Source organism: Acipenser ruthenus, chromosome 43 (genome assembly GCF_902713425.1).
Source record: "Acipenser ruthenus chromosome 43, fAciRut3.2 maternal haplotype, whole genome shotgun sequence".
NCBI classification, from domain to species: Eukaryota; Metazoa; Chordata; class Actinopteri; order Acipenseriformes; family Acipenseridae; genus Acipenser; species Acipenser ruthenus.
The window spans coordinates 3496790-3518478 of NC_081231.1; the positions used below are offsets into that span (position 1 = coordinate 3496790).

At 41.3% G+C, this 21689-nt stretch overlaps 34 non-coding genes across 34 annotated transcripts; all 34 read left to right on the forward strand.

Annotated features, from left to right (window-relative positions):
- The first annotated feature begins 434 nt into the window (after positions 1-434).
- On the forward strand, positions 435-507 carry trnar-acg (transfer RNA arginine (anticodon ACG)). Its single transcript has one exon. It is a non-coding gene; the product is annotated as a tRNA-Arg (tRNA).
- A 564-nt stretch (positions 508-1071) lies between these two features.
- trnar-acg (transfer RNA arginine (anticodon ACG)) lies at positions 1072-1144 on the forward strand. Its single transcript has one exon. It is a non-coding gene; the product is annotated as a tRNA-Arg (tRNA).
- A 565-nt stretch (positions 1145-1709) lies between these two features.
- Positions 1710-1782, forward strand: trnar-acg (transfer RNA arginine (anticodon ACG)). Its single transcript has one exon. It is a non-coding gene; the product is annotated as a tRNA-Arg (tRNA).
- A 565-nt stretch (positions 1783-2347) lies between these two features.
- Positions 2348-2420, forward strand: trnah-aug (transfer RNA histidin (anticodon AUG)). Its single transcript has one exon. It is a non-coding gene; the product is annotated as a tRNA-His (tRNA).
- A 564-nt stretch (positions 2421-2984) lies between these two features.
- On the forward strand, positions 2985-3057 carry trnar-acg (transfer RNA arginine (anticodon ACG)). Its single transcript has one exon. It is a non-coding gene; the product is annotated as a tRNA-Arg (tRNA).
- Positions 3058-3622: 565 nt separating this feature from the next.
- trnar-acg (transfer RNA arginine (anticodon ACG)) lies at positions 3623-3695 on the forward strand. The gene has a single exon. It is a non-coding gene; the product is annotated as a tRNA-Arg (tRNA).
- A 565-nt stretch (positions 3696-4260) lies between these two features.
- On the forward strand, positions 4261-4333 carry trnar-acg (transfer RNA arginine (anticodon ACG)). Its single transcript has one exon. It is a non-coding gene; the product is annotated as a tRNA-Arg (tRNA).
- Positions 4334-4897: 564 nt separating this feature from the next.
- Positions 4898-4970, forward strand: trnar-acg (transfer RNA arginine (anticodon ACG)). The gene has a single exon. It is a non-coding gene; the product is annotated as a tRNA-Arg (tRNA).
- A 565-nt stretch (positions 4971-5535) lies between these two features.
- On the forward strand, positions 5536-5608 carry trnar-acg (transfer RNA arginine (anticodon ACG)). The gene has a single exon. It is a non-coding gene; the product is annotated as a tRNA-Arg (tRNA).
- A 565-nt stretch (positions 5609-6173) lies between these two features.
- Positions 6174-6246, forward strand: trnah-aug (transfer RNA histidin (anticodon AUG)). The gene has a single exon. It is a non-coding gene; the product is annotated as a tRNA-His (tRNA).
- A 564-nt stretch (positions 6247-6810) lies between these two features.
- trnar-acg (transfer RNA arginine (anticodon ACG)) lies at positions 6811-6883 on the forward strand. Its single transcript has one exon. It is a non-coding gene; the product is annotated as a tRNA-Arg (tRNA).
- A 565-nt stretch (positions 6884-7448) lies between these two features.
- trnar-acg (transfer RNA arginine (anticodon ACG)) lies at positions 7449-7521 on the forward strand. The gene has a single exon. It is a non-coding gene; the product is annotated as a tRNA-Arg (tRNA).
- A 565-nt stretch (positions 7522-8086) lies between these two features.
- trnar-acg (transfer RNA arginine (anticodon ACG)) lies at positions 8087-8159 on the forward strand. The gene has a single exon. It is a non-coding gene; the product is annotated as a tRNA-Arg (tRNA).
- A 564-nt stretch (positions 8160-8723) lies between these two features.
- On the forward strand, positions 8724-8796 carry trnar-acg (transfer RNA arginine (anticodon ACG)). Its single transcript has one exon. It is a non-coding gene; the product is annotated as a tRNA-Arg (tRNA).
- A 565-nt stretch (positions 8797-9361) lies between these two features.
- On the forward strand, positions 9362-9434 carry trnar-acg (transfer RNA arginine (anticodon ACG)). Its single transcript has one exon. It is a non-coding gene; the product is annotated as a tRNA-Arg (tRNA).
- Positions 9435-9999: 565 nt separating this feature from the next.
- On the forward strand, positions 10000-10072 carry trnar-acg (transfer RNA arginine (anticodon ACG)). Its single transcript has one exon. It is a non-coding gene; the product is annotated as a tRNA-Arg (tRNA).
- Positions 10073-10637: 565 nt separating this feature from the next.
- On the forward strand, positions 10638-10710 carry trnar-acg (transfer RNA arginine (anticodon ACG)). The gene has a single exon. It is a non-coding gene; the product is annotated as a tRNA-Arg (tRNA).
- Positions 10711-11275: 565 nt separating this feature from the next.
- trnar-acg (transfer RNA arginine (anticodon ACG)) lies at positions 11276-11348 on the forward strand. Its single transcript has one exon. It is a non-coding gene; the product is annotated as a tRNA-Arg (tRNA).
- Positions 11349-11913: 565 nt separating this feature from the next.
- On the forward strand, positions 11914-11986 carry trnar-acg (transfer RNA arginine (anticodon ACG)). The gene has a single exon. It is a non-coding gene; the product is annotated as a tRNA-Arg (tRNA).
- A 565-nt stretch (positions 11987-12551) lies between these two features.
- trnar-acg (transfer RNA arginine (anticodon ACG)) lies at positions 12552-12624 on the forward strand. The gene has a single exon. It is a non-coding gene; the product is annotated as a tRNA-Arg (tRNA).
- A 565-nt stretch (positions 12625-13189) lies between these two features.
- trnar-acg (transfer RNA arginine (anticodon ACG)) lies at positions 13190-13262 on the forward strand. The gene has a single exon. It is a non-coding gene; the product is annotated as a tRNA-Arg (tRNA).
- A 565-nt stretch (positions 13263-13827) lies between these two features.
- Positions 13828-13900, forward strand: trnar-acg (transfer RNA arginine (anticodon ACG)). The gene has a single exon. It is a non-coding gene; the product is annotated as a tRNA-Arg (tRNA).
- A 565-nt stretch (positions 13901-14465) lies between these two features.
- On the forward strand, positions 14466-14538 carry trnar-acg (transfer RNA arginine (anticodon ACG)). Its single transcript has one exon. It is a non-coding gene; the product is annotated as a tRNA-Arg (tRNA).
- A 565-nt stretch (positions 14539-15103) lies between these two features.
- trnar-acg (transfer RNA arginine (anticodon ACG)) lies at positions 15104-15176 on the forward strand. Its single transcript has one exon. It is a non-coding gene; the product is annotated as a tRNA-Arg (tRNA).
- A 565-nt stretch (positions 15177-15741) lies between these two features.
- Positions 15742-15814, forward strand: trnar-acg (transfer RNA arginine (anticodon ACG)). Its single transcript has one exon. It is a non-coding gene; the product is annotated as a tRNA-Arg (tRNA).
- Positions 15815-16379: 565 nt separating this feature from the next.
- trnar-acg (transfer RNA arginine (anticodon ACG)) lies at positions 16380-16452 on the forward strand. Its single transcript has one exon. It is a non-coding gene; the product is annotated as a tRNA-Arg (tRNA).
- A 565-nt stretch (positions 16453-17017) lies between these two features.
- trnar-acg (transfer RNA arginine (anticodon ACG)) lies at positions 17018-17090 on the forward strand. Its single transcript has one exon. It is a non-coding gene; the product is annotated as a tRNA-Arg (tRNA).
- Positions 17091-17655: 565 nt separating this feature from the next.
- trnar-acg (transfer RNA arginine (anticodon ACG)) lies at positions 17656-17728 on the forward strand. Its single transcript has one exon. It is a non-coding gene; the product is annotated as a tRNA-Arg (tRNA).
- A 565-nt stretch (positions 17729-18293) lies between these two features.
- Positions 18294-18366, forward strand: trnar-acg (transfer RNA arginine (anticodon ACG)). Its single transcript has one exon. It is a non-coding gene; the product is annotated as a tRNA-Arg (tRNA).
- A 565-nt stretch (positions 18367-18931) lies between these two features.
- Positions 18932-19004, forward strand: trnar-acg (transfer RNA arginine (anticodon ACG)). Its single transcript has one exon. It is a non-coding gene; the product is annotated as a tRNA-Arg (tRNA).
- Positions 19005-19569: 565 nt separating this feature from the next.
- trnar-acg (transfer RNA arginine (anticodon ACG)) lies at positions 19570-19642 on the forward strand. Its single transcript has one exon. It is a non-coding gene; the product is annotated as a tRNA-Arg (tRNA).
- Positions 19643-20207: 565 nt separating this feature from the next.
- trnar-acg (transfer RNA arginine (anticodon ACG)) lies at positions 20208-20280 on the forward strand. Its single transcript has one exon. It is a non-coding gene; the product is annotated as a tRNA-Arg (tRNA).
- A 565-nt stretch (positions 20281-20845) lies between these two features.
- trnar-acg (transfer RNA arginine (anticodon ACG)) lies at positions 20846-20918 on the forward strand. Its single transcript has one exon. It is a non-coding gene; the product is annotated as a tRNA-Arg (tRNA).
- Positions 20919-21483: 565 nt separating this feature from the next.
- trnar-acg (transfer RNA arginine (anticodon ACG)) lies at positions 21484-21556 on the forward strand. Its single transcript has one exon. It is a non-coding gene; the product is annotated as a tRNA-Arg (tRNA).
- Positions 21557-21689: the final 133 nt, after the last annotated feature.

A 21689-nucleotide genomic window follows, 5' to 3' on the forward strand; every position in this document is an offset into this window, starting at 1 on the left:
AACCCGATACTTCTCACATGCTAAGCAAGAGCATTACCACTTGAACTAATTCCCCATGCTGGACAAGATAAGACATGGGAGCAGCTCACACCTATTCAAAGAACTTTCACTTATTCTGATTTGATGATGAAGTATCGACAGCTGTTTTAGATTTCATTCCTTCTCTTTGTCCCTATCATTACCAGTAAAAACAGTGAAAGCATACAAACAGAAATTGTCATCAAACCAGAATTGAACCAGCAACATAAATGCCAGGAGTGCCATTATGATTACCCACTCTACCAGCTGAGATACCGATGGGTGGCTGATCGAGTTTCTCGTTGATTACAATACACAGGCAACAAAAGGCTGGGAAGCTCAGGTGACTGCAGTAGTATTTAGCTGCCCCCCATTAATTTTGCTGAGTGTGCATTAACAGTGCTTGTTGAGCACAGGGGCCAGTGGTGCAATGGATAACGCGTCTGACTACGAATCAGAAGATTGTAGGTTCGACTCCTACCTGGCTCGTGACTTTTGTTGCATGCATTTTGTCCCTCGGCTATTTGAATGAAATTCTTTTTCTCAAGTAACACTCCAATTTGATCATTTTCCAACATATTTCTTAAAGAAAAAGCATTCATTGGAGAATAAGAGCATGGAACCCGATACTTCTCACATGCTAAGCAAGAGCATTACCACTTGAACTAATTCCCCATGCTGGACAAGATAAGACATGGGAGCTGCACACACCTATTCAATGAAATTTCACTTATTCTGATATGATGATGAAGTTTCGACAGCTGTTTTAGATTTCATTCCTTCTCTTTGTCCCTATCATTACATGTAAAAACAGTGAAAGCATCCAAACAGAAATTGTCATCAAACCAGAATTGAACCAGCAACATAAATGCTAGGAGTGCCATTATGATTACCCACTCTACCAGCTGAGATACCGATGGGTAGCTGAGTGAGTTTCTCGTTGATTACAATACACAGGCAACAAAAGGCTGGGAAGCTCAGGTGACACCAGTAGTATTTAGCTGCCGCCCATTAATTTTGCTGAGTGTGCATTAACAGTGCTTGTGAGCACAGGGGCCAGTGGCGCAATGGATAACGCGTCTGACTACGAATCAGAAGATTGTAGGTTCGACTCCTACCTGGCTCGTGACTTTTGTTGCATGCATTTTGTCCCTCGGCTATTTGAATGAAATTCTTTTTCTCAAGTAACACTCCAATTTGATCATTTTCCAACATATTTCTTAAAGAAAAAGCATTCATTGGAGAATAAGAGCATGGAACCCGATACTTCTCACATGCTAAGCAAGAGCATTACCACTTGAACTAATTCCCCATGCTGGACAAGATAAGACAATGGAGCAGCTCACACCTATTCAAAGAACTTTCACTTATTCTGATTTGATGATGAAGTTTCGACAGCTGTTTTAGATTTCATTCCTTCTCTTTGTCCCTATCATTACCAGTAAAAACAGTGAAAGCATACAAACAGAAATTGTCATCAAACCAGAATTGAACCAGCAACATAAATGCCAGGAGTGCCATTATGATTACCCACTCTACCAGCTGAGATACCGATGGGTGGCTGAGTGAGTTTCTCGTTGATTACAATACACAGGCAACAAAAGGCTGGGAAGCTCAGGTGACTGCAGTAGTATTTAGCTGCCCCCCATTAATTTTGCTGAGTGTGCATTAACAGTGCTTGTTGAGCACAGGGGCCAGTGGCGCAATGGATAACGCGTCTGACTACGAATCCGAAGTTTGTAGGTTCGACTCCTACCTGGCTCGTGACTTTTGTTGCATGCATTTTGTCCCTCGGCTATTTGAATGAAATTCTTTTTCTCAAGTAACACTCCAATTTGATCATTTTCCAACATATTTCTTAAAGAAAAAGAATTCATTGGAGAATAAGAGCATGGAACCCGATACTTCTCACATGCTAAGCAAGAGCATTACCACTTGAACTAATTCCCCATGCTGGACAAGATAAGACATGGGAGCTGCTCACACCTATTCAAAGAACTTTCACTCATTCTGATTTGATGATGAAGTTTCGACAGCTGTTTTAGATTTCATTCCTTCTCTTTGTCCCTATCATTACATGTAAAAACAGTGAAAGCATACAAACAGAAATTGTCATCAAACCAGAATTGAACCAGCAACATAAATGCCAGGAGTGCCATTATGATTACCCACTCTACCAGCTGAGATACCGATGGGTGGCTGAGCGAGTTTCTCGTTGATTACAATACACAGGCAACAAAAGGCTGGGAAGCTCAGGTGACTGCAGTAGTATTTAGCTGCCCCCCATTAATTTTGCTGAGTGTGCATTAACAGTGCTTGTTGAGCACAGGGGCCAGTGGCGCAATGGATAACGCGTCTGACTATGAATCAGAAGATTGTAGGTTCGACTCCTACCTAGCTTGTGACTTTTGTTGCATGCATTTTGTCCCTCGGCTATTTGAATGAAATTCTTTTTCTCAAGTAACACTCCAATTTGACATTTTCCAACATATTTCTTAAAGAAAAAGCATTCATTGGAGAATAAGAGCATGGAACCCGATACTTCTCACATGCTAAGCAAGAGCATTACCACTTGAACTAATTCCCCATGCTGGACAAAATAAGACATGGGAGCTGCACACACCTATTCAAAGAAATTTCACTTATTCTGATATGATGATGAAGTTTCGACAGCTGTTTTAGATTTCATTCCTTCTCTTTGTCCCTATCATTACCAGTAAAAACAGTGAAAGCATACAAACAGAAATTGTCATCAAACCAGAATTGAACCAGCAACATAAATGCCAGGAGTGCCATTATGATTACCCACTCTACCAGCTGAGATACCGATGGGTGGCTGAGTGAGTTTCTCGTTGATCACAATACACAGGCAACAAAAGGCTGGGAAGCTCAGGTGACTGCAGTAGTATTTAGCTGCCCCCCATTAATTTTGCTGAGTGTGCATTAACAGTGCTTGTTGAGCACAGGGGCCAGTGGCGCAATGGATAACGCGTCTGACTACGAATCAGAAGATTGTAGGTTCGACTCCTACCTGGCTCGTGACTTTTGTTGCATGCATTTTGTCCCTCGGCTATTTGAATGAAATTCTTTTTCTCAAGTAACACTCCAATTTGATCATTTTCCAACATATTTCTTAAAGAAAAAGCATTCATTGGAGAATAAGAGCATGGAACCCGATACTTCTCACATGCTAAGCAAGAGCATTACCACTTGAACTAATTACCCATGCTGGACAAGATAAGACATGGGAGCTGCTCACACCTATCCAAAGAACTTTCACTTATTCTGATTTGATGATGAAGTTTCGACAGCTGTTTTAGATTTCATTCCTTCTCTTTGTCCCTATCATTACATGTAAAAACAGTGAAAGCATACAAACAGAAATTGTCATCAAACCAGAATTGAACCAGCAACATAAATGCCAGGAGTGCCATTATGATTACCCACTCTACCAGCTGAGATACCGATGGGTGGCTGAGTGAGTTTCTCGTTGATTACAATACACAGGCAACAAAAGGCTGGGAAGCTCAAGTGACTGCAGTAGTATTTAGCTGCCCCCCATTAATTTTGCTGAGTGTGCATTAACAGTGCTTGTTGAGCACAGGGGCCAGTGGCGCAATGGATAACGCGTCTGACTACGAATCAGAAGATTGTAGGTTCGACTCCTACCTGGCTCGTGACTTTTGTTGCATGCATTTTGTCCCTCGGCTATTTGAATGAAATTCTTTTTCTCAAGTAACACTCCAATTTGATCATTTTCCAACATATTTCTTAAAGAAAAAGCATTCATTGGAGAATAAGAGCATGGAACCCGATACTTCTCACATGCTAAGCAAGAGCATTACCACTTGAACTAATTCCCCATGCTGGACAAGATAAGACATGGGAGCAGCTCACACCTATTCAAAGAACTTTCACTTATTCTGATTTGATGATGAAGTATCGACAGCTGTTTTAGATTTCATTCCTTCTCTTTGTCCCTATCATTACCAGTAAAAACAGTGAAAGCATACAAACAGAAATTGTCATCAAACCAGAATTGAACCAGCAACATAAATGCCAGGAGTGCCATTATGATTACCCACTCTACCAGCTGAGATACCGATGGGTGGCTGATCGAGTTTCTCGTTGATTACAATACACAGGCAACAAAAGGCTGGGAAGCTCAGGTGACTGCAGTAGTATTTAGCTGCCCCCCATTAATTTTGCTGAGTGTGCATTAACAGTGCTTGTTGAGCACAGGGGCCAGTGGTGCAATGGATAACGCGTCTGACTACGAATCAGAAGATTGTAGGTTCGACTCCTACCTGGCTCGTGACTTTTGTTGCATGCATTTTGTCCCTCGGCTATTTGAATGAAATTCTTTTTCTCAAGTAACACTCCAATTTGATCATTTTCCAACATATTTCTTAAAGAAAAAGCATTCATTGGAGAATAAGAGCATGGAACCCGATACTTCTCACATGCTAAGCAAGAGCATTACCACTTGAACTAATTCCCCATGCTGGACAAGATAAGACATGGGAGCTGCACACACCTATTCAATGAAATTTCACTTATTCTGATATGATGATGAAGTTTCGACAGCTGTTTTAGATTTCATTCCTTCTCTTTGTCCCTATCATTACATGTAAAAACAGTGAAAGCATCCAAACAGAAATTGTCATCAAACCAGAATTGAACCAGCAACATAAATGCTAGGAGTGCCATTATGATTACCCACTCTACCAGCTGAGATACCGATGGGTGGCTGAGTGAGTTTCTCGTTGATTACAATACACAGGCAACAAAAGGCTGGGAAGCTCAGGTGACACCAGTAGTATTTAGCTGCCGCCCATTAATTTTGCTGAGTGTGCATTAACAGTGCTTGTGAGCACAGGGGCCAGTGGCGCAATGGATAACGCGTCTGACTACGAATCAGAAGATTGTAGGTTCGACTCCTACCTGGCTCGTGACTTTTGTTGCATGCATTTTGTCCCTCGGCTATTTGAATGAAATTCTTTTTCTCAAGTAACACTCCAATTTGATCATTTTCCAACATATTTCTTAAAGAAAAAGCATTCATTGGAGAATAAGAGCATGGAACCCGATACTTCTCACATGCTAAGCAAGAGCATTACCACTTGAACTAATTCCCCATGCTGGACAAGATAAGACAATGGAGCAGCTCACACCTATTCAAAGAACTTTCACTTATTCTGATTTGATGATGAAGTTTCGACAGCTGTTTTAGATTTCATTCCTTCTCTTTGTCCCTATCATTACCAGTAAAAACAGTGAAAGCATACAAACAGAAATTGTCATCAAACCAGAATTGAACCAGCAACATAAATGCCAGGAGTGCCATTATGATTACCCACTCTACCAGCTGAGATACCGATGGGTGGCTGAGTGAGTTTCTCGTTGATTACAATACACAGGCAACAAAAGGCTGGGAAGCTCAGGTGACTGCAGTAGTATTTAGCTGCCCCCCATTAATTTTGCTGAGTGTGCATTAACAGTGCTTGTTGAGCACAGGGGCCAGTGGCGCAATGGACAACGCGTCTGACTACGAATCCGAAGATTGTAGGTTCGACTCCTACCTGGCTCGTGACTTTTGTTGCATGCATTTTGTCCCTCGGCTATTTGAATGAAATTCTTTTTCTCAAGTAACACTCCAATTTGATCATTTTCCAACATATTTCTTAAAGAAAAAGAATTCATTGGAGAATAAGAGCATGGAACCCGATACTTCTCACATGCTAAGCAAGAGCATTACCACTTGAACTAATTCCCCATGCTGGACAAGATAAGACATGGGAGCTGCTCACACCTATTCAAAGAACTTTCACTTATTCTGATTTGATGATGAAGTTTCGACAGCTGTTTTAGATTTCATTCCTTCTCTTTGTCCCTATCATTACATGTAAAAACAGTGAAAGCATACAAACAGAAATTGTCATCAAACCAGAATTGAACCAGCAACATAAATGCCAGGAGTGCCATTATGATTACCCACTCTACCAGCTGAGATACCGATGGGTGGCTGAGCGAGTTTCTCGTTGATTACAATACACAGGCAACAAAAGGCTGGGAAGCTCAGGTGACTGCAGTAGTATTTAGCTGCCCCCCATTAATTTTGCTGAGTGTGCATTAACAGTGCTTGTTGAGCACAGGGGCCAGTGGCGCAATGGATAACGCGTCTGACTATGAATCAGAAGATTGTAGGTTCGACTCCTACCTAGCTCGTGACTTTTGTTGCATGCATTTTGTCCCTCGGCTATTTGAATGAAATTCTTTTTCTCAAGTAACACTCCAATTTGACATTTTCCAACATATTTCTTAAAGAAAAAGCATTCATTGGAGAATAAGAGCATGGAACCCGATACTTCTCACATGCTAAGCAAGAGCATTACCACTTGAACTAATTCCCCATGCTGGACAAAATAAGACATGGGAGCTGCACACACCTATTCAAAGAAATTTCACTTATTCTGATATGATGATGAAGTTTCGACAGCTGTTTTAGATTTCATTCCTTCTCTTTGTCCCTATCATTACCAGTAAAAACAGTGAAAGCATACAAACAGAAATTGTCATCAAACCAGAATTGAACCAGCAACATAAATGCCAGGAGTGCCATTATGATTACCCACTCTACCAGCTGAGATACCGATGGGTGGCTGAGTGAGTTTCTCGTTGATCACAATACACAGGCAACAAAAGGCTGGGAAGCTCAGGTGACTGCAGTAGTATTTAGCTGCCCCCCATTAATTTTGCTGAGTGTGCATTAACAGTGCTTGTTGAGCACAGGGGCCAGTGGCGCAATGGATAACGCGTCTGACTACGAATCAGAAGATTGTAGGTTCGACTCCTACCTGGCTCGTGACTTTTGTTGCATGCATTTTGTCCCTCGGCTATTTGAATGAAATTCTTTTTCTCAAGTAACACTCCAATTTGATCATTTTCCAACATATTTCTTAAAGAAAAAGCATTCATTGGAGAATAAGAGCATGGAACCCGATACTTCTCACATGCTAAGCAAGAGCATTACCACTTGAACTAATTCCCCATGCTGGACAAGATAAGACATGGGAGCTGCTCACACCTATCCAAAGAACTTTCACTTATTCTGATTTGATGATGAAGTTTCGACAGCTGTTTTAGATTTCATTCCTTCTCTTTGTCCCTATCATTACATGTAAAAACAGTGAAAGCATACAAACAGAAATTGTCATCAAACCAGAATTGAACCAGCAACATAAATGCCAGGAGTGCCATTATGATTACCCACTCTACCAGCTGAGATACCGATGGGTGGCTGAGTGAGTTTCTCGTTGATTACAATACACAGGCAACAAAAGGCTGGGAAGCTCAAGTGACTGCAGTAGTATTTAGCTGCCCCCCATTAATTTTGCTGAGTGTGCATTAACAGTGCTTGTTGAGCACAGGGGCCAGTGGCGCAATGGATAACGCGTCTGACTACGAATCAGTAGATTGTAGGTTCGACTCCTACCTGGCTCGTGACTTTTGTTGCATGCATTTTGTCCCTCGGCTATTTGAATGAAATTCTTTTTCTCAAGTAACACTCCAATTTGATCATTTTCCAACATATTTCTTAAAGAAAAAGCATTCATTGGAGAATAAGAGCATGGAACCCGATACTTCTCACATGCTAAGCAAGAGCATTACCACTTGAACTAATTCCCCATGCTGGACAAGATAAGACATGGGAGCAGCTCACACCTATTCAAAGAACTTTCACTTATTCTGATTTGATGATGAAGTATCGACAGCTGTTTTAGATTTCATTCCTTCTCTTTGTCCCTATCATTACCAGTAAAAACAGTGAAAGCATACAAACAGAAATTGTCATCAAACCAGAATTGAACCAGCAACATAAATGCCAGGAGTGCCATTATGATTACCCACTCTACCAGCTGAGATACCGATGGGTGGCTGAGTGAGTTTCTCGTTGATTACAATACACAGGCAACAAAAGGCTGGGAAGCTCAGGTGACTGCAGTAGTATTTAGCTGCCCCCCATTAATTTTGCTGAGTGTGCATTAACAGTGCTTGTTGAGCACAGGGGCCAGTGGTGCAATGGATAACGCGTCTGACTACGAATCAGAAGATTGTAGGTTCGACTCCTACCTGGCTCGTGACTTTTGTTGCATGCATTTTGTCCCTCGGCTATTTGAATGAAATTCTTTTTCTCAAGTAACACTCCAATTTGATCATTTTCCAACATATTTCTTAAAGAAAAAGCATTCATTGGAGAATAAGAGCATGGAACCCGATACTTCTCACATGCTAAGCAAGAGCATTACCACTTGAACTAATTCCCCATGCTGGACAAGATAAGACATGGGAGCTGCACACACCTATTCAATGAAATTTCACTTATTCTGATATGATGATGAAGTTTCGACAGCTGTTTTAGATTTCATTCCTTCTCTTTGTCCCTATCATTACATGTAAAAACAGTGAAAGCATCCAAACAGAAATTGTCATCAAACCAGAATTGAACCAGCAACATAAATGCTAGGAGTGCCATTATGATTACCCACTCTACCAGCTGAGATACCGATGGGTGGCTGAGTGAGTTTCTCGTTGATTACAATACACAGGCAACAAAAGGCTGGGAAGCTCAGGTGACACCAGTAGTATTTAGCTGCCGCCCATTAATTTTGCTGAGTGTGCATTAACAGTGCTTGTGAGCACAGGGGCCAGTGGCGCAATGGATAACGCGTCTGACTACGAATCAGAAGATTGTAGGTTCGACTCCTACCTGGCTCGTGACTTTTGTTGCATGCATTTTGTCCCTCGGCTATTTGAATGAAATTCTTTTTCTCAAGTAACACTCCAATTTGATCATTTTCCAACATATTTCTTAAAGAAAAAGCATTCATTGGAGAATAAGAGCATGGAACCCGATACTTCTCACATGCTAAGCAAGAGCATTACCACTTGAACTAATTCCCCATGCTGGACAAGATAAGACAATGGAGCAGCTCACACCTATTCAAAGAACTTTCACTTATTCTGATTTGATGATGAAGTTTCGACAGCTGTTTTAGATTTCATTCCTTCTCTTTGTCCCTATCATTACCAGTAAAAACAGTGAAAGCATACAAACAGAAATTGTCATCAAACCAGAATTGAACCAGCAACATAAATGCCAGGAGTGCCATTATGATTACCCACTCTACCAGCTGAGATACCGATGGGTGGCTGAGTGAGTTTCTCGTTGATTACAATACACAGGCAACAAAAGGCTGGGAAGCTCAGGTGACTGCAGTAGTATTTAGCTGCCCCCCATTAATTTTGCTGAGTGTGCATTAACAGTGCTTGTTGAGCACAGGGGCCAGTGGCGCAATGGATAACGCGTCTGACTACGAATCAGAAGATTGTAGGTTCGACTCCTACCTGGCTCGTGACTTTTGTTGCATGCATTTTGTCCCTCGGCTATTTGAATGAAATTCTTTTTCTCAAGTAACACTCCAATTTGATCATTTTCCAACATATTTCTTAAAGAAAAAGCATTCATTGGAGAATAAGAGCATGGAACCTGATGCTTCTCACATGCTAAGCAAGAGCATTACCACTTGAACTAATTCCCCATGCTGGACAAGATAAGACATGGGAGCTGCACACACCTATTCAAAGAAATTTCACTTATTCTGATATGATGATGAAGTTTCGACAGCTGTTTTAGATTTCATTCCTTCTCTTTGTCCCTATCATTACCAGTAAAAACAGTGAAAGCATACAAACAGAAAATGTCATCAAACCAGAATTGAACCAGCAACATAAATGCCAGGAGTGCCATTATGATTACCCACTCTACCAGCTGAGATACCGATGGGTGGCTGAGTGAGTTTCTCGTTGATTACAATACACAGGCAACAAAAGGCTGGGAAGCTCAGGTGACACCAGTAGTATTTAGCTGCCGCCCATTAATTTTGCTGAGTGTGCATTAACAGTGCTTGTTGAGCACAGGGGCCAGTGGCGCAATGGATAACGCGTCTGACTACGAATCAGAAGATTGTAGGTTCGACTCCTACCTGGCTCGTGACTTTTGTTGCATGCATTTTGTCCCTCGGCTATTTGAATGAAATTCTTTTTCTCAAGTAACACTCCAATTTGATCATTTTCCAACATATTTCTTAAAGAAAAAGCATTCATTGGAGAATAAGAGCATGGAACCCGATACTTCTCACATGCTAAGCAAGAGCATTACCACTTGAACTAATTCCCCATGCTGGACAAGATAAGACAATGGAGCTGCTCACACCTATTCAAAGAACTTTCACTTATTCTGATTTGATGATGAAGTTTCGACAGCTGTTTTAGATTTCATTCCTTCTCTTTGTCCCTATCATTACCAGTAAAAACAGTGAAAGCATACAAACAGAAATTGTCATCAAACCAGAATTGAACCAGCAACATAAATGCCAGGAGTGCCATTATGATTACCCACTCTACCAGCTGAGATACCGATGGGTGGCTGAATGAGTTTCTCGTTGATTACAATACACAGGCAACAAAAGGCTGGGAAGCTCAGGTGACTGCAGTAGTATTTAGCTGCCCCCCATTAATTTTGCTGAGTGTGCATTAACAGTGCTTGTTGAGCACAGGGGCCAGTGGCGCAATGGATAACGCGTCTGACTACGAATCAGAAGATTGTAGGTTCGACTCCTACCTGGCTCGTGACTTTTGTTGCATGCATTTTGTCCCTCGGCTATTTGAATGAAATTCTTTTTCTCAAGTAACACTCCAATTTGATCATTTTCCAACATATTTCTTAAAGAAAAAGCATTCATTGGAGAATAAGAGCATGGAACCCGATACTTCTCACATGCTAAGCAAGAGCATTACCACTTGAACTAATTCCCCATGCTGGACAAGATAAGACATGGGAGTTGCACACACCTATTCAAAGAACTTTCACTTATTCTGATTTGATGATGAAGTTTCGACAGCTGTTTTAGATTTCATTCCTTCTCTTTGTCCCTATCATTACATGTAAAAACAGTGAAAGCATCCAAACAGAAATTGTCATCAAACCAGAATTGAACCAGCAACATAAATGCCGGGAGTGCCATTATAATTACCCACTCTACCAGGTGAGATACCGATGGGTGGCTGAGTGAGTTTCTCGTTGATTACAATACACAGGCAACAAAAGGCTGGGAAGCTCAGGTGACTGCAGTAGTATTTAGCTGCCCCCCATTAATTTTGCTGAGTGTGCATTAACAGTGCTTGTTGGGCACAGGGGCCAGTGGCGCAATGGATAACGCGTCTGACTACGAATCAGAAGATTGTAGGTTCGACTCCTACCTGGCTCGTGACTTTTGTTGCATGCATTTTGTCCCTCGGCTATTTGAATGAAATTCTTTTTCTCAAGTAACACTCCAATTTGATCATTTTCCAACATATTTCTTAAAGAAAAAGCATTCATTGGAGAATAAGAGCATGGAACCCAATACTTCTCACATGCTAAGCAAGAGCATTACCACTTGAACTAATTCCCCATGCTGGACAAGATAAGACAATGGAGCTGCTCACACCTATTCAAAGAACTTTCACTTATTCTGATTTGATGATGAAGTTTCGACAGCTGTTTTAGATTTCATTCCTTCTCTTTGTCCCTATCATTACCAGTAAAAACAGTGAAAGCATACAAACAGAAAATGTCATCAAACCAGAATTGAACCAGCAACATAAATGCCAGGAGTGCCATTATGATTACCCACTCTACCAGCTGAGATACCGATGGGTGGCTGAGAGAGTTTCTCGTTGATTACAATACACAGGCAACAAAAGGCTGGGAAGCTCAGGTGACTGCAGTAGTATTTAGCTGCCCCCCATTAATTTTGCTGAGTGTGCATTAACAGTGCTTGTTGAGCACAGGGGCCAGTGGCGCAATGGATAACGCGTCTGACTACGAATCAGAAGATTGTAGGTTCGACTCCTACCTGGCTCGTGACTTTTGTTGCATGCATTTTGTCCCTCGGCTATTTGAATGAAATTCTTTTTCTCAAGTAACACTCCAATTTGATCATTTTCCAACATATTTCTTAAAGAAAAAGCATTCATTGGAGAATAAGAGCATGGAACCCGATACTTCTCACATGCTAAGCAAGAGCATTACCACTTGAACTAATTCCCCATGCTGGACAAGATAAGACATGGGAGCTGCACACACCTATTCAAATAAATTTCACTTATTCTGATATGATGATGAAGTTTCGACAGCTGTTTTAGATTTCATTCCTTCTCTTTGTCCCTATCATTACCAGTAAAAACAGTGAAAGCATACAAACAGAAATTGTCATCAAACCAGAATTGAACCAGCAACATAAATGCCAGGAGTGCCATTATGATTACCCACTCTACCAGCTGAGATACCGATGGGTGGCTGAGTGAGTTTCTCGTTGATTACAATACACAGGCAACAAAAGGCTGGGAAGCTCAGGTGACTGCAGTAGTATTTAGCTGCCCCCCATTAATTTTGCTGAGTGTGCATTAACAGTGCTTGTTGAGCACAGGGGCCAGTGGCGCAATGGATAACGCGTCTGACTACGAATCAGAAGATTGTAGGTTCGACTCCTACCTGGCTCGTGACTTTTGTTGCATGCATTTTGTCCCTCGGCTATTTGAATGAAATTCTTTTTCTCAAGTAACACTCCAATTTGATCATTTTCCAACATATTTCTTAAAGAAAAAGCATTCATTGGAGAATAAGAGCATGGAACCCGATACTTCTCACATGCTAAGCAAGAGCATTACCACTTGAACTAATTCCCCATGCTGGACAAGATAAGACATGGGAGTTGCACAGACCTATTCAAAGAAATTTCACTTATTCTGATATGATGATGAAGTTTCGACAGCTGTTTTAGATTTCATTCCTTCTCTTTGTCCCTATCATTACCAGTAAAAACAGTGAAAGCATACAAACAGAAATTGTCATCAAACCAGAATTGAACCAGCAACATAAATGCCAGGAGTGCCATTATGATTACCCACTCTACCAGGTGAGATACCGATGGGTGGCTGAGTGAGTTTCTCGTTGATTACAATACACAGGCAACAAAAGGCTGGGAAGCTCAGGTGACTGCAGTAGTATTTAGCTGCCCCCCATTAATTTTGCTGAGTGTGCATTAACAGTGCTTGTTGAGCACAGGGGCCAGTGGCGCAATGGATAACGCGTCTGACTACGAATCAGAAGATTGTAGGTTCGACTCCTACCTGGCTCGTGAATTTTGTTGCATGCATTTTGTCCCTCGGCTATTTGAATGAAATTCTTTTTCTCAAGTAACACTCCAATTTGATCATTTTCCAACATATTTCTTAAAGAAAAAGCATTCATTGGAGAATAAGAGCATGGAACCCGATACTTCTCACATGCTAAGCAAGAGCATTACCACTTGAACTAATTCCCCATGCTGGACAAGATAAGACATGGGAGCTGCACACACCTATTCAAAGAAATTTCACTTATTCTGATATGATGATGAAGTTTCGACAGCTGTTTTAGATTTCATGCCTTCTCTTTGTCCCTATCATTACCAGTAAAAACAGTGAAAGCATACAAACAGAAATTGTCATCAAACCAGAATTGAACCAGCAACATAAATGCCAGGAGTGCCATTATGATTACCCACTCTACCAGCTGAGATACCGATGGGTGGCTGAGTGAGTTTCTCGTTGATTACAATACACAGGCAACAAAAGGCTGGGAAGCTCAGGTGACTGCAGTAGTATTTAGCTGCCCCCCATTAATTTTGCTGAGTGTGCATTAACAGTGCTTGTTGAGCACAGGGGCCAGTGGCGCAATGGATAACGCGTCTGACTACGAATCAGAAGATTGTAGGTTCGACTCCTACCTGGCTCGTGACTTTTGTTGCATGCATTTTGTCCCTCGGCTATTTGAATGAAATTCTTTTTCTCAAGTAACACTCCAATTTGATCATTTTCCAACATATTTCTTAAAGAAAAAGCATTCATTGGAGAATAAGAGCATGGAACCCGATACTTCTCACATGCTAAGCAAGAGCATTACCACTTGAACTAATTCCCCATGCTGGACAAGATAAGACATGGGAGTTGCACAGACCTATTCAAAGAAATTTCACTTATTCTGATATGATGATGAAGTTTCGACAGCTGTTTTAGATTTCATTCCTTCTCTTTGTCCCTATCATTACCAGTAAAAACAGTGAAAGCATACAAACAGAAATTGTCATCAAACCAGAATTGAACCAGCAACATAAATGCCAGGAGTGCCATTATGATTACCCACTCTACCAGGTGAGATACCGATGGGTGGCTGAGTGAGTTTCTCGTTGATTACAATACACAGGCAACAAAAGGCTGGGAAGCTCAGGTGACTGCAGTAGTATTTAGCTGCCCCCCATTAATTTTGCTGAGTGTGCATTAACAGTGCTTGTTGAGCACAGGGGCCAGTGGCGCAATGGATAACGCGTCTGACTACGAATCAGAAGATTGTAGGTTCGACTCCTACCTGGCTCGTGAATTTTGTTGCATGCATTTTGTCCCTCGGCTATTTGAATGAAATTCTTTTTCTCAAGTAACACTCCAATTTGATCATTTTCCAACATATTTCTTAAAGAAAAAGCATTCATTGGAGAATAAGAGCATGGAACCCGATACTTCTCACATGCTAAGCAAGAGCATTACCACTTGAACTAATTCCCCATGCTGGACAAGATAAGACATGGGAGCTGCACACACCTATTCAAAGAAATTTCACTTATTCTGATATGATGATGAAGTTTCGACAGCTGTTTTAGATTTCATGCCTTCTCTTTGTCCCTATCATTACCAGTAAAAACAGTGAAAGCATACAAACAGAAAATGTCATCAAACCAGAATTGAACCAGCAACATAAATGCCAGGAGTGCCATTATGATTACCCACTCTACCAGCTGAGATACCGATGGGTGGCTGAGTGAGTTTCTCGTTGATTACAATACACAGGCAACAAAAGGCTGGGAAGCTCAGGTGACTGCAGTAGTATTTAGCTGCCCCCCATTAATTTTGCTGAGTGTGCATTAACAGTGCTTGTTGAGCACAGGGGCCAGTGGCGCAATGGATAACGCGTCTGACTACGAATCAGAAGATTGTAGGTTCGACTCCTACCTGGCTCGTGACTTTTGTTGCATGCATTTTGTCCCTCGGCTATTTGAATGAAATTCTTTTTCTCAAGTAACACTCCAATTTGATCATTTTCCAACATATTTCTTAAAGAAAAAGCATTCATTGGAGAATAAGAGCATGGATCCCAATACTTCTCACATGCTAAGCAAGAGCATTACCACTAGAACTAATTCCCCATGCTGGACAAGATAAGACATGGGAGCTGCACACAACTATTCAAATAAATTTCACTTATTCTGATATGATGATGAAGTTTCGACAGCTGTTTTAGATTTCATTCCTTCTCTTTGTCCCTATCATTACCAGTAAAAACAGTGAAAGCATACAAACAGAAATTGTCATCAAACCAGAATTGAACCAGCAACATAAATGCCAGGAGTGCCATTATGATTACCCACTCTACCAGCTGAGATACCGATGGGTGGCTGAGTGAGTTTCTCGTTGATTACAATACACAGGCAACAAAAGGCTGGGAAGCTCAGGTGACTGCAGTAGTATTTAGCTGCCCCCCATTAATTTTGCTGAGTGTGCATTAACAGTGCTTGTTGCGCACAGGGGCCAGTGGCGCAATGGATAACGCGTCTGACTACGAATCAGAAGATTGTAGGTTCGACTCCTACCTGGCTCGTGACTTTTGTTGCATGCATTTTGTCCCTCGGCTATTTGAATGAAATTCTTTTTCTCAAGTAACACTCCAATTTGATCATTTTCCAACATATTTCTTAAAGAAAAAGCATTCATTGGAGAATAAGAGCATGGAACCCGATACTTCTCACATGCTAAGCAAGAGCATTACCACTTGAACTAATTCCCCATGCTGGACAAGATAAGACATGGGAGCTGCACACACCTATTCAAATAAATTTCACTTATTCTGATATGATGATGAAGTTTCGACAGCTGTTTTAGATTTCATTCCTTCTCTTTGTCCCTATCATTACCAGTAAAAACAGTGAAAGCATACAAACAGAAATTGTCATCAAACCAGAATTGAACCAGCAACATAAATGCCAGGAGTGCCATTATGATTACCCACTCTACCAGCTGAGATACCGATGGGTGGCTGAGTGAGTTGCTCGTTGATTACAATACACAGGCAACAAAAGGCAGGGAAGCTCAGGTGACTGCAGTAGTATTTAGCTGCCCCCCATTAATTTTGCTGAGTGTGCATTAACAGTGCTTGTTGAGCACAGGGGCCAGTGGCGCAATGGATAACGCGTCTGACTACGAATCAGAAGATTGTAGGTTCGACTCCTACCTGGTTCGTGACTTTTGTTGCATGCATTTTGTCCCTCGGCTATTTGAATGAAATTCTTTTTCTCAAGTAACACTCCAATTTGATCATTTTCCAACATATTTCTTAAAGAAAAAGCATTCATTGGAGAATAAGAGCATGGAACCCGATACTTCTCACATGCTAAGCAAGAGCATTACCACTTTAACTAATTCCCCATGCTGGACAAGATAAGACATGGGAGCTGCACACACCTATTCAAAGAAATTTCACTTATTCTGATATGATGATGAAGTTTCGACAGCTGTTTTAGATTTCATTCCTTCTCTTTGTCCCTATCATTACCAGTAAAAACAGTGAAAGCATACAAACAGAAATTGTCATCAAACCAGAATTGAACCAGCAACATAAATGCCAGGAGTGCCATTATGATTACCCACTCTACCAGCTGAGATACCGATGGGTGGCTGAGTGAGTTTCTCGTTGATTACAATACACAGGCAACAAAAGGCTGGGAAGCTCAGGTGACACCAGTAGTATTTAGCTGCCCCCCATTAATTTTGCTGAGTGTGCATTAACAGTGCTTGTTGAGCACAGGGGCCAGTGGCGCAATGGATAACTCGTCTGACTACGAATCAGAAGATTGTAGGTTCGACTCCTACCTGGCTCGTGACTTTTGTTGCATGCATTTTGTCCCTCGGCTATTTGAATGAAATTCTTTTTCTCAAGTAACACTCCAATTTGATCATTTTCCAACATATTTCTTAAAGAAAAAGCATTCATTGGAGAATAAGAGCATGGAACCCGATACTTCTCACATGCTAAGCAAGAGCATTACCACTTGAACTAATTCCCCATGCTGGACAAGATAAGACATGGGAGTTGCACAGACCTATTCAAAGAAATTTCACTTATTCTGATATGATGATGAAGTTTCGACAGCTGTTTTAGATTTCATTCCTTCTCTTTGTCCCTATCATTACCAGTAAAAACAGTGAAAGCATACAAACAGAAATTGTCATCAAACCAGAATTGAACCAGCAACATAAATGCCAGGAGTGCCATTATGATTACCCACTCTACCAGGTGAGATACCGATGGGTGGCTGAGTGAGTTTCTCGTTGATTACAATACACAGGCAACAAAAGGCTGGGAAGCTCAGGTGACTGCAGTAGTATTTAGCTGCCCCCCATTAATTTTGCTGAGTGTGCATTAACAGTGCTTGTTGAGCACAGGGGCCAGTGGCGCAATGGATAACGCGTCTGACTACGAATCAGAAGATTGTAGGTTCGACTCCTACCTGGCTCGTGAATTTTGTTGCATGCATTTTGTCCCTCGGCTATTTGAATGAAATTCTTTTTCTCAAGTAACACTCCAATTTGATCATTTTCCAACATATTTCTTAAAGAAAAAGCATTCATTGGAGAATAAGAGCATGGAACCCGATACTTCTCACATGCTAAGCAAGAGCATTACCACTTGAACTAATTCCCCATGCTGGACAAGATAAGACATGGGAGCTGCACACACCTATTCAAAGAAATTTCACTTATTCAGATATGATGATGAAGTTTCGACAGCTGTTTTAGATTTCATGCCTTCTCTTTGTCCCTATCATTACCAGTAAAAACAGTGAAAGCATACAAACAGAAATTGTCATCAAACCAGAATTGAACCAGCAACATAAATGCCAGGAGTGCCATTATGATTACCCACTCTACCAGCTGAGATACCGATGGGTGGCTGAGTGAGTTTCTCGTTGATTACAATACACAGGCAACAAAAGGCTTGGAAGCTCAGGTGACTGCAGTAGTATTTAGCTGCCCCCCATTAATTTTGCTGAGTGTGCATTAACAGTGCTTGTTGAGCACAGGGGCCAGTGGCGCAATGGATAACGCGTCTGACTACGAATCAGAAGATTGTAGGTTCGACTCCTACCTGGCTCGTGACTTTTGTTGCATGCATTTTGTCCCTCGGCTATTTGAATGAAATTCTTTTTCTCAAGTAACACTCCAATTTGATCATTTTCCAACATATTTCTTAAAGAAAAAGCATTCATTGGAGAATAAGAGCATGGAACCCGATACTTCTCACATGCTAAGCAAGAGCATTACCACTTGAACTAATTCCCCATGCTGGACAAGATAAGACATGGGAGTTGCACAGACCTATTCAAAGAAATTTCACTTATTCTGATATGATGATGAAGTTTCGACAGCTGTTTTAGATTTCATTCCTTCTCTTTGTCCCTATCATTACCAGTAAAAACAGTGAAAGCATACAAACAGAAATTGTCATCAAACCAGAATTGAACCAGCAACATAAATGCCAGGAGTGCCATTATGATTACCCACTCTACCAGGTGAGATACCGATGGGTGGCTGAGTGAGTTTCTCGTTGATTACAATACACAGGCAACAAAAGGCTGGGAAGCTCAGGTGACTGCAGTAGTATTTAGCTGCCCCCCATTAATTTTGCTGAGTGTGCATTAACAGTGCTTGTTGAGCACAGGGGCCAGTGGCGCAATGGATAACGCATCTGACTACGAATCAGAAGATTGTAGGTTCGACTCCTACCTGGCTCGTGAATTTTGTTGCATGCATTTTGTCCCTCGGCTATTTGAATGAAATTCTTTTTCTCAAGTAACACTCCAATTTGATCATTTTCCAACATATTTCTTAAAGAAAAAGCATTCATTGGAGAATAAGAGCATGGAACCCGATACTTCTCACATGCTAAGCAAGAGCATTACCACTTGAACTAATTCCCCATGCTGGACAAGATAAGACATGGGAGCTGCACACACCTATTCAAAGAAATTTCACTTATTCTGATATGATGATGAAGTTTCGACAGCTGTTTTAGATTTCATGCCTTCTCTTTGTCCCTATCATTACCAGTAAAAACAGTGAAAGCATACAAACAGAAAATGTCATCAAACCAGAATTGAACCAGCAACATAAATGCCAGGAGTGCCATTATGATTACCCACTCTACCAGCTGAGATACCGATGGGTGGCTGAGTGAGTTTCTCGTTGATTACAATACACAGGCAACAAAAGGCTGGGAAGCTCAGGTGACTGCAGTAGTATTTAGCTGCCCCCCATTAATTTTGCTGAGTGTGCATTAACAGTGCTTGTTGAGCACAGGGGCCAGTGGCGCAATGGATAACGCGTCTGACTACGAATCAGAAGATTGTAGGTTCGACTCCTACCTGGCTCGCGACTTTTGTTGCATGCATTTTGTCCCTCGGCTATTTGAATGAAATTCTTTTTCTCAAGTAACACTCCAATTTGATCATTTTCCAACATATTTCTTAAAGAAAAAGCATTCATTGGAGAATAAGAGCATGGAACCCAATACTTCTCACATGCTAAGCAAGAGCATTACCACTAGAACTAATTCCCCATGCTGGACAAGATAAGACATGGGAGCTGCACACAACTATTCAAAGAAATTTCACTTATTCTGATATGATGATGAAGTTTCGACAGCTGTTTTAGATTTCATTCCTTCTCTTTGTCCCTATCATTACCAGTAAAAACAGTGAAAGCATACAAACAGAAATTGTCATCAAACCAGAATTGAACCAGCAACATAAATGCCAGGAGTGCCATTATGATTACCCACTCTACCAGCTGAGATACCGATGGGTGGCTGAGTGAGTTTCTCGTTGATTACAATACACAGGCAACAAAAGGCTGGGAAGCGCAGGTGACTGCAGTAGTATTTAGCTGCCCCCCATTAATTTTGCTGAGTGTGCATTAACAGTGCTTGTTGAGCACAGGGGCCAGTGGCGCAATGGATAACGCGTCTGACTACGAATCAGAAGATTGTAGGTTCGACTCCTACCTGGCTCGTGACTTTTGTTGCATGCATTTTGTCCCTCGGCTATTTGAATGAAATTCTTTTTCTCAAGTAACACTCCAATTTGATCATTTTCCAACATATTTCTTAAAGAAAAAGCATTCATTGGAGAATAAGAGCATGGAACCCGATACTTCTCACATGCTAAGCAAGAGCATTACCACTTGAACTAATTCCCCATGCTGGACAAGATAAGACATGGGAGCTGCACACACCTATTCAAATAAATTTCACTTATTCTGATATGATGATGAAGTTTCGACAGCTGTTTTAGATTTCATTCCTTCTCTTTGTCCCTATCATTACCAGTAAAAACAGTGAAAGCATACAAACAGAAATTGTCATCAAACCAGAATTGAACCAGCAACATAAATGCCAGGAGTGCCATTATGATTACCCACTCTACCAGCTGAGATACCGATGGGTGGCTGAGTGAGTTGCTCGTTGATTACAATACACAGGCAACAAAAGGCAGGGAAGCTCAGGTGACTGCAGTAGTATTTAGCTGCCCCCCATTAATTTTGCTGAGTGTGCATTAACAGTGCTTGTTGAGCACAGGGGCCAGTGGCGCAATGGATAACGCGTCTGACTACGAATCAGAAGATTGTAGGTTCGACTCCTACCTGGCTCGTGACTTTTGTTGCATGCATTTTGTCCCTCGGCTATTTGAATGAAATTCTTTTTCTCAAGTAACACTCCAATTTGATCATTTTCCAACATATTTCTTAAAGAAAAAGCATTCATTGGAGAATAAGAGCATGGAACCCGATACTTCTCACATGCTAAGCAAGAGCATTACCACTTGAACTAATTCCCCATGCTGGACAAGATAAGACATGGGAGCTGCACACACCTATTCAAAGAAATTTCACTTATTCTGATATGATGATGAAGTTTCGACAGCTGTTTTAGATTTCATTCCTTCTCTTTGTCCCTATCATTACCAGTAAAAACAGTGAAAGCATACAAACAGAAATTGTCATCAAACCAGAATTGAACCAGCAACATAAATGCCAGGAGTGCCATTATGATTACCCACTCTACCAGCTGAGATACCGATGGGTGGCTGAGTGAGTTTCTCGTTGATTACAATACACAGGCAACAAAAGGCTGGGAAGCTCAGGTGACACCAGTAGTATTTAGCTGCCCCCCATTAATTTTGCTGAGTGTGCATTAACAGTGCTTGTTGAGCACAGGGGCCAGTGGCGCAATGGATAACGCGTCTGACTACGAATCAGAAGATTGTAGGTTCGACTCCTACCTGGCTCGTGACTTTTGTTGCATGCATTTTGTCCCTCGGCTATTTGAATGAAATTCTTTTTCTCAAGTAACACTCCAATTTGATCATTTTCCAACATATTTCTTAAAGAAAAAGCATTCATTGGAGAATAAGAGCATGGAA